Source organism: Triticum urartu, chromosome 4 (genome assembly GCF_003073215.2).
Source record: "Triticum urartu cultivar G1812 chromosome 4, Tu2.1, whole genome shotgun sequence".
NCBI classification, from domain to species: Eukaryota; Viridiplantae; Streptophyta; class Magnoliopsida; order Poales; family Poaceae; genus Triticum; species Triticum urartu.
The window spans coordinates 59,264,604-59,273,492 of NC_053025.1; positions in this window are offsets into that span (position 1 = coordinate 59,264,604).

Genomic DNA, 8,889 nt, shown 5'->3' on the forward strand with positions numbered 1-8,889 from the left:
ATTTGAACTTCAGGGCCGGATCATGCTCCGTAGTTGGCTTTTTCAACGGAGTCATGTCCGCCGGATCAACATTGTCCTTATAGTACTTTAACTCCTCGGTGGCACAAACCAACTCTGCATAAGCCGCATCTCCTTCCTCGCACTCCAAAGAATTTTGCGGCTTCCGTGAACCATTATTGTCCCCCTGTGACCCGGCATCTTGAGCTGCAAATACACATAACAGGGCCGAGCCATAAACTTGGCGTAGGCCGGTCGCCCAAACAGGGCATGATATGGACTTTGGATTTTCACCACTTCAAACGTCAATGTCTCCGACCTGGAATCATGATCATCCCCAAAGGCCACTTCCAGAGCTATCTTACCAACGGGATATGCTGATCTGCCAGGCACTACACCGTGGAATACTGTATTAGACGGTTTGAGATTCTTATCTGTTAGTCCCATACGACGGAAGGTCTCATAGTACAGGATGTTAATGCTGCTCCCTCCATCCATGAGCACCTTGGTGAACTTGTAACCTCCCACCTGAGGCGCCACCACCAGAGCCAACTGACCCGGATTATCGACCTGGGGAGGGTGATCCTTTCTGCTCCATATGATTGGCTGTTCAGACCAACGTAGATAACGGGGTATGGCCGGTTCAACAGAGTTGACCGCCCGCCTCTGAACCTTCCGGTCTCGCTTGTCCAAGCTAGTGGTGAAGACATGGTACTGCCCACTACTCAACTGCTTTGGGTTGCTCTGGTAACCTGACTGTTGCTGCTGTTGGTTGTAACCACCCTGGTTGTTCTGACTATTTTGACCATTATGTCCGCCCGGATTACCATTGAATCCTGCACCGGAACTTCCTCCTCCGTAACCCAGACCGGATCCCGAGCCACTGCCAGATTCGTGATCATACCGGAAATTATTAGAATTCTTGAACTCCTGCATAATAAAGCAATCTTTCCAAAGGTGGTTTGCCGGCGCCTCCTTCGTCCCATGTCTTGGACAGGGCTGGCTTAGCAGATAGTTTAGGCGGTTTGGGTTAGGGTTGGGCGCTCCATTACGATTTTTCGGCCTACCCTTGCGTCGCTGGCCATTGTCCTGTGCGTTGGTATTAGCCACAAAGTCCATGTTACCATCCGCTTTACGCTTGCCTCCTCCACCATTGCCTGCCCAGTGATGCTGCTGACCTTTGGAGCTGCTGTTCTTCTTCCCTTTCCCTGTCTTGTCATCATCAGATTCGGGATCCTTGGTACTATCAGAATCAGCATATTTCACCAAAGCGGCCATGAGGGTCCCCATGTCGGTGCAATGACGCTTCATCCGTCCCAACTTCAGCTTCAGGGGTCCAAACCGGCAGTTGCCTTCTAGGGTTAATACATCGGTGTCAGCGTTGATGCGGTCTGAGGAGTGCAACACTTGTGAAACCCGGTGCACGAATGAGTCGTTGATTCTCCTTCCTCCTGGATGCATGCAGCTAAGTCCACTATCGACATAGGCTGTTTACAGGTATCTTTGAAATTGCTGATAAAACGGGCTCGTAATTGGGCCCATGAACTTGTAGAATTAGCCGGCAAGCTTTTTAACCAAGTACGGGCCGTTCCTTCAAGCATCATGGTGAAGTATTTCGCACACGCCGCGTCATCTACATCAAGCATCTCCATGGCCATCTCATAGCTCTCCACCCATGTCTTTGGAGGTTGATCCGCCATGTAATTTGGTACCTTGCGTGGGCCTTTGAAATCCTTGGGCAGGCGCACGTTGCGTAAAGCGGGGATAAGGCAAGGCACCCCCAAAGAACTAGAAGTAACACCAGGTTCAGTCAAGGTGGTTGGACGAACCGGCGTGAGCTGCCGAGCCTAATGCTGTGTGGCTAACTCGGCCTCCCTGCGCGCGCGGGCCCGGTCCACCACTCCCTGAGCGTCATCAGCACCACCCGCTGGGTTGTTGTCACGGGGTGCCCAACGTCGTTCATTACTCGACACTGCCGGTTCATCCATGTGTCTGCTATAGCTCCGGCTTGGACGGGGGGTCGAGTGGATCCGGTCGTGGCTGTACGAGTACGCTTCCTGTTGGGCCAAAGCTGTCCTCAGAAGTTCCTTGACCCGTCGCGTCTCTACTGCCTGCGGTGAGTCACCTTCAATTGGAATGGCCTCCAGCCGTGCAGCAGCGGCAACAAGATTGTCCATTGGGTTGGAGTAGTGACCCGGAGGTGTTAAAGCAGCCTGAGGTACAAGGGTGTTTTGACGAGGCGGGTCCATCTGACGAGGCTGAACCGGTGCACCGATCCCAGGGGCTTCTGCCCGGTTTCCCTCCAGCAGATTGCCGGCTCTTGGTCCTGGAGTGTTGAAAAGGTCTCTGGCCTTGAAAACCGGAGGTAAGCGGGATCGGTGCTTCCTCCTCATGACTTCATGCGACGCGGTCTGGTCCAACATAAGCTTGTAGGCATGTGCGTCTAAAGCGGCCCGCTCTGCGGCCATCCTGGTGTCCTCAGCCTCCAGATCCGCCTTGGCCTGGGTGATCTGTTCCTTTACCTTTGCAATCTCCGTGTTGTGAACATCCTGATCCGGCGGATTAACTTCCGCCATAAGCACAGCCAACACATCAAATAGTTCTGATAGAACCTGAGCCGGCGGGCGCACAGGGCCTCCTGCCCCGGCAGCCGTCGCCGCTGCTGAACCGGAGATCGTTGCCGCAGTTGTTGAAGAATGAAGCGCTGCTTGTGTTCCGGCCATGAATATTCCAACCCGGTTGGGCAGATCAGAGGGGTCCGGAATACTATCGCCATCGGAACAACTCCCAATCCGGCCATCTTGTAGCTGATAAAGAGATTCGGTTTCTCTGGTCGAAGATTCGTCACCGGAACAAACGACGGTCGCGCCGCGAAATTCCGATCCGTCCTCATAACTTCCTCCATGGATGACTCCCACGAAGGCACGCTTCATGGCCGGTTTAACCCGGGAGGATCGCGCATGCTGAGCCGTCTCGATGAGGTCGGTGCAGATGTCCGGCTCACGGCCACCAATCTTGCCAATGAAAACGTGAATGCTACCAAAGGGGACCCGGTACCCGTACTCAATTGAGCCGACCTCGGGGCCCCAGCCTGCGTCGTCGATGTAGAGCTTACCACGACGACTCTTACTCATCCGGCCTACAACGTAGCCCTCGAGTCCTTCAAAGCGTCCCTCCAAGAACCGGAAACCATCGTGCGACGGCCCCACGGTGGGCGCCAACTATCGTGGTTTTGTCACGGCAGTTGTCCTAGAGAAAGGACTTAGTCGTGGAGCCATCGCGACAGGTTAGCTTGAAGGGGTTAAAGCGGACACAAGGACGCAAGAGAGTTTATACTAGTTCGGCCCCATCGATGAAGGTAAAAGCCTACGTCTAGTTGTTATGGAATTGATGGGGTTTCAATGACTAGGGAGCAAACAAGCTTCGCCTATGTCTCGAGTTGTTGTCTGTTCTCCCTGAACCGCCGCCGGGTCGTCCCCTTATATACACGGGTGACTCCCATCGGCTTACGGAGTCCCAATACCGGCTCATAGATGTGTCCGGTTTGGTCTCTACTTATTCCTAACTTACAATACAGGTTAACTACTAACTCCGGTTTACGGCTACAGGCCTTGAACCGACCATGGGCCTTGAGCCCTCCTCTGTCTTCTTGGGCTTTAACATACTTAACTACTGACGAAGTTAACCCGGCCCAGATAGGCCGGTTTACGCCCAGTAGTAATATCCCCAACAGGAGCCAAAGAATATTCTCAAGTATTAGCAGCTGAGTTGTCAATTCAACCACACCTGGAAACTTAATATCTGCAGCAAAGTGTTTAGTAGCAAAGTGATATGGTATTAGTGATAATGGTAACAAAAGGTAACAGTAGTAAAAGTAATGTTTTTGGTATTTTGTAGTGATGATAGCAATAGCAATGGAAAAGTAAATAAGCGGAGAACAATATAGGGAAAGCTCATAGGCAATGGATCTGTGATGGGGAATTATGCCGGACGAGGTTCATCATGTAACAGTCATAACCTAGGGTGACACAGAACTAGCTCCAGTTCATTGATATAATGTAGGCATGTATTCCGAACATAGTCATACATGCTTATGGAAAAGAACTTGCATGACATCTTTTGTCCTACCCTCCCGTGGCAGCGGGGTCCTTACGGAAACTAAGGGATATTAAGGCCTCCTTTTAATAGAGTACCAGAACAAAGCATTAACACATAGTGAATACATGAACTCCTCAAACTACGGTCATCACCGGTAAGTATCCCGATTATTGTCACTTCGGGGTTAACGGATCATAACACATAATAGGTGACTGTAGACTTGCAAGATAGGATCAAGAACACTCATATATTGATGAAAACATAATAGGTTCAGATCTGAAACCATGGCACTCGGGACCTAGTGACAAGCATTAAGCATAGCAAAGTCATAGCAACATCAATCTCAGAACATAGTGGACACTAGGGATCAAACCCTAACAAAACTAACTCGATTACATGATAGATCCCATCCAACCCATCACCGTCCAGCAAGCCTACGATGGAATTACTCACGCACGCGGTGAGCATCATGAAATTGGTGATGGAGGATGGTTGATGATGACGATGGCGACGGATTCCCCTCTTCGGAGCCCCGAACGGACTCCAGATCAGCCCTCCCGAGAGGTTTTAGGGCTTGGCGGCGGCTCCGTATCGTAAAACGCGATGATTTCTTCTCCCTGATTTTTCTCTCCCCGAAACACAATATATGGAGTTGGAGTTGGAGTCGGAGAGGCATCAGGGGCCCACGAGGTAGGGGGCGCGCCCTAGGGGGGCAGGCGCGCCCCCACCCTCATGGAGAGGTGGTGGGCCCCCTGGCCTTCATCTTTTGTAGGTATTTTTCATATTTTATGAAAAGTTGCTCCGTGAAGTTTCAGGTCATTCCGAGAACGTTTGTTTCTGCACATAAATAACACCATGGTAATTCTGCTGAAAACAACGTCAGTCCGGGTTAGTTCCATTCAAATCATGCAAGTTAGAGTCCAAAACAAGGGCAAACGTGTTTGGAAAAGTAGATACGATGGAGACGTATCACCGGACCTAGGAGGGGCGCGCCAAGGGAGTAGGATTCCTACTCCTAGTAGGAGTAGGTTTCCTTCTTTCCTAGTTCAACTAGGAGAAGGGCGAAAGGAGGGGAGTGGAGAAGGAAGGGAGAGGGGGGCCACACCCCAAACCCCTTGTCCAATTCCGACTGGGCTTGGGAGGGGCGCGCGGCACCTCCTGGCTGCTGCCTCACCTTCCCAATAAGGCCAATTAAGGCCCAATACTACTTCCCCGTATTCCCGTAACTCCCCAGTACTCCGAAAAATACCCGAATCACTCGGAACCTTTCCGATGTCCGAATATAGTCGTCCAATATATCGATCTTTACGTCTCGACCATTTTGAGACTCCTCGTCATGTCCCCGATCTCATCCGGGACTCCGAACTACCTTCGGTACATCAAAACACATAAACTCATAATAAATCATCACCGACTTTAAGCGTGCGGACCCTACGGGTTCGAGAACTATGTAGACATGACCGAGACACGTCTCCGGTCAATAACCAATAGCGGAACCTGGATGCTCATATTGGCTCCTACATATTCTACGAAGATCTTTATCGGTCAGACCGCATAACAACATACGTTGTTCCCTTTGTCATCGGTATGTTACTTGCCCGAGATTCGATCGTCGGTATCTCAATACCTAGTTCAATCTCGTTACCGGCAAGTCTCTTTACTCATTCTAATACATCATCCCGCAACTAACTCATTAGTTGCAATGCTTGCAAGGCTTATAGTGATGTGCATTACCGAGAGGGCCCAGAGATACCTCTCCGACAATCGAAGTGACAAATCCTAATCTCGAAATACGCCAACCCAACAAGTACCTTCGGAGACACCTGTAGAGCACCTTTATAATCACCCAGTTACGTTGTGACGTTTGGTAGCACACAAAGTGTTCCTCCGGTAAACGGGAGTTGCATAATCTCATAGTCATAGGAACATGTATAAGTCATGAAGAAAGCAATAGCAACAAACTAAACGATCAAGTGCTAAGCTAACGGAATGGGTCAAGTCAATCACATCATTCTCCTAATGATGTGATCCCGTTAATCAAATGACAACTCATGTCTATGGTTAGGAAACTTAACCATCTTTGATTAACGAGCTAGTCAAGTAGAGGCATACTAGTGACACTATGTTTGTCTATGTATTCACACATGTATTATGTTTCCGGTTAATACAATTCTAGCATGAATAATAAACATTTATCATGAAATAAGGAAATAAATAATAACTTTATTATTGCCTCTAGGGCATATTTCCTTCAGTCTCCCACTTGCACTAGAGTCAATAATCTAGTTCACATCGCCATGTGATTTAAACACCAATAGTTCACATCACCATGTGATTAACACCCATAGTTCACATCGTCATGTGACCAACACCCAAAGGGTTTACTAGAGTCAATAATCTAGTTCACATCGCTATGTGATTAACACCCAAAGAGTACTAAGGTGTGATCATGTTTTGCTTGTGAGAGAAGTTTAGTCAACGGGTCTGCCACATTCAGATCCGTATGTATTTTGCAAATTTCTATGTCAACAATGCTCTGCACAGCTACTCTAGCTAATTGCTCCCACTTTCAATATGTATCCAGATTGAGACTTAGAGTCATCTGGATCAGTGTCAAAACTTGCATCGACGTAACCCTTTACGACGAACCTTTTGTCACCTCCATAATCGAGAAACATATCCTTATTCCACTAAGGATAATTTTGACCAATGTCCAGTGATCTACTCCTAGATCACTATTGTACTCCCTTGCCAAACTCAGGGCAGGGTATACAATAGGTCTGGTACACAGCATGGCATACTTTATAGAACCTGTCGTGAAAATATCACGGTAAATGTCCTAGTGTGAGGACTTAGTCGTGAGGCCAACGCATCTATGTGGTAGCTTGAGAGGGGTTGAGTGGAATCGAGAGACGCAACGCAAGACAAGGGTTTAGACAGCTTCGGGCCCCGGGAAACATCATCCGGTAACAACCCTACGTGCTGTTTGAGGCTATCTCTCATTATGATCATGAGGAAGTCGCCGTCAACCGGCTCTCCCAGTTAACCCTAACCCTTTAAGATTGTTTCTTCTTACTTGTCCCTCTTTGGGGAGCCCTGCCCCTCCTTATATATGTTGAAGGGGCGGGTTACATGTAGACCAACTCGGACTTAAGACTTAACTGTTATAACTTCTCTTCTTGGGCTTCTTAACATCTTGGGCTTCATAATGTCTCAGACTTCATAACATCTCGGGCTTCATAACTCCTAGCAACCCAGTTACCACTGCCTGCCCGGGAGTTAATTGGTGCCGGTTTAAGATGGTCTGCCGGGAGTTAACTGTGCCGGTTTAAGAATGTCTGCTGAGTTATCATCCGACTTAACTCATGTCTTCACTGTCAGCTGGTTTAACAACCGACTGGTTTACTGTCTGGGTTAACTACCTGTTTTACCTGTCTGTCTTAACTCTCAGCCGGTTTAACAACCTGCCGGTATACCGTCTGACTTAACACCTGCCGGTTTACCACCTGTCTTAACACCTGCTGGTTTAACACCTGCCAGTTTACTAAGTCCCAGCCGGGTTATAACTCCGGCCGGATCATACCGCGGGGTATATCCCCGACATTAGCCCCCAGTTTAATTTGGATTTATCCATGTTAAACTGATCCTGATCATCCTTAAGTCTTTGTCACTTCCTTCTTCTATAAAATCCGAGTCAATGGGCCAGCTTCATAATCAATTTGCTGACATTGGTTTGTCACAGAGACATATTGTGAAGAATAACTCCTTTTGACTTCAGCTCCCAATGCTCAAAAATATTGGCCTTTGAAATACTCATCTGATCTTCAGCCGGTTTAAGAATGTAGAACCTTTCCAGTTTAAGAATGTAGAACCTTTCCAGTTTAAGAATGTAGAACCTTTCCAGTTTAAGAATGTAGAACCTTGCCGGTTTACAAATATTGATGGCACCGGGTCATAATTGTAGTTAACATCAAGCTTGAAAATGTACCTCTTATATGCCTATCACTTGTAGCCCCCAAGTCTTAAGAAGGTAGCATAGCAACAACTTAAGACTTGCTTCAATATGAATGTCACAAGCTTTGAAGAAATCCAGGTTGTTCATCTCAATCGCCAGTCAGAACTGAGTATTCCACATATGTAGCCCCCAAGTGCCGGGTTGTCATGCTTGCAGCAACCTGGGACTTGAAATTGCCTTATGCTCATAAAAACTTCAACCAGTGTAGCCCCCAAGGGTCGGGTTATTATGCAATAATGAGTAGGGACTTTATAAATATGATCATGTAAACTTGAGCAGCAATGTGTAGCCCCCAAGGGCCGGCTCAGTAAGATAATATTGAGCTGGGACTTTATATATACTTCATTGAGAATGACATTATACGATGTAACCCCCATCATGGGGTTTGAACCCACGTCCACAAGGTTGAGAGCGTTGTGCTTTACCAACTGAGCAGTGGATCCTTCAATAATAGATGAAAATTTGTCTACCTTGAATTGTTGATAGGAGAAACTGGTAGCCCCCAAGGGTCGGCTCATTACGATGTGATGAGTCAGGTCTTCAATAAGTGAGCAAATAATGACTTTGCATTAGCCCCCAAGTGTCATGGTGCATGCTTGCAGCGACATGAGACTTGTGTATTTGATGTAATCCCAACTTGAATAATGTAGCCCCCAAGTGCCAGGTCGTAAGCCTGCAGCGACTCGGGACTATTCCTTCCATTGTAGAATAAATCATATCCATTGATAAAATAATATCCATTGCGCTGAAGCGACTTTGAAAACCTTACGGAAATGTTA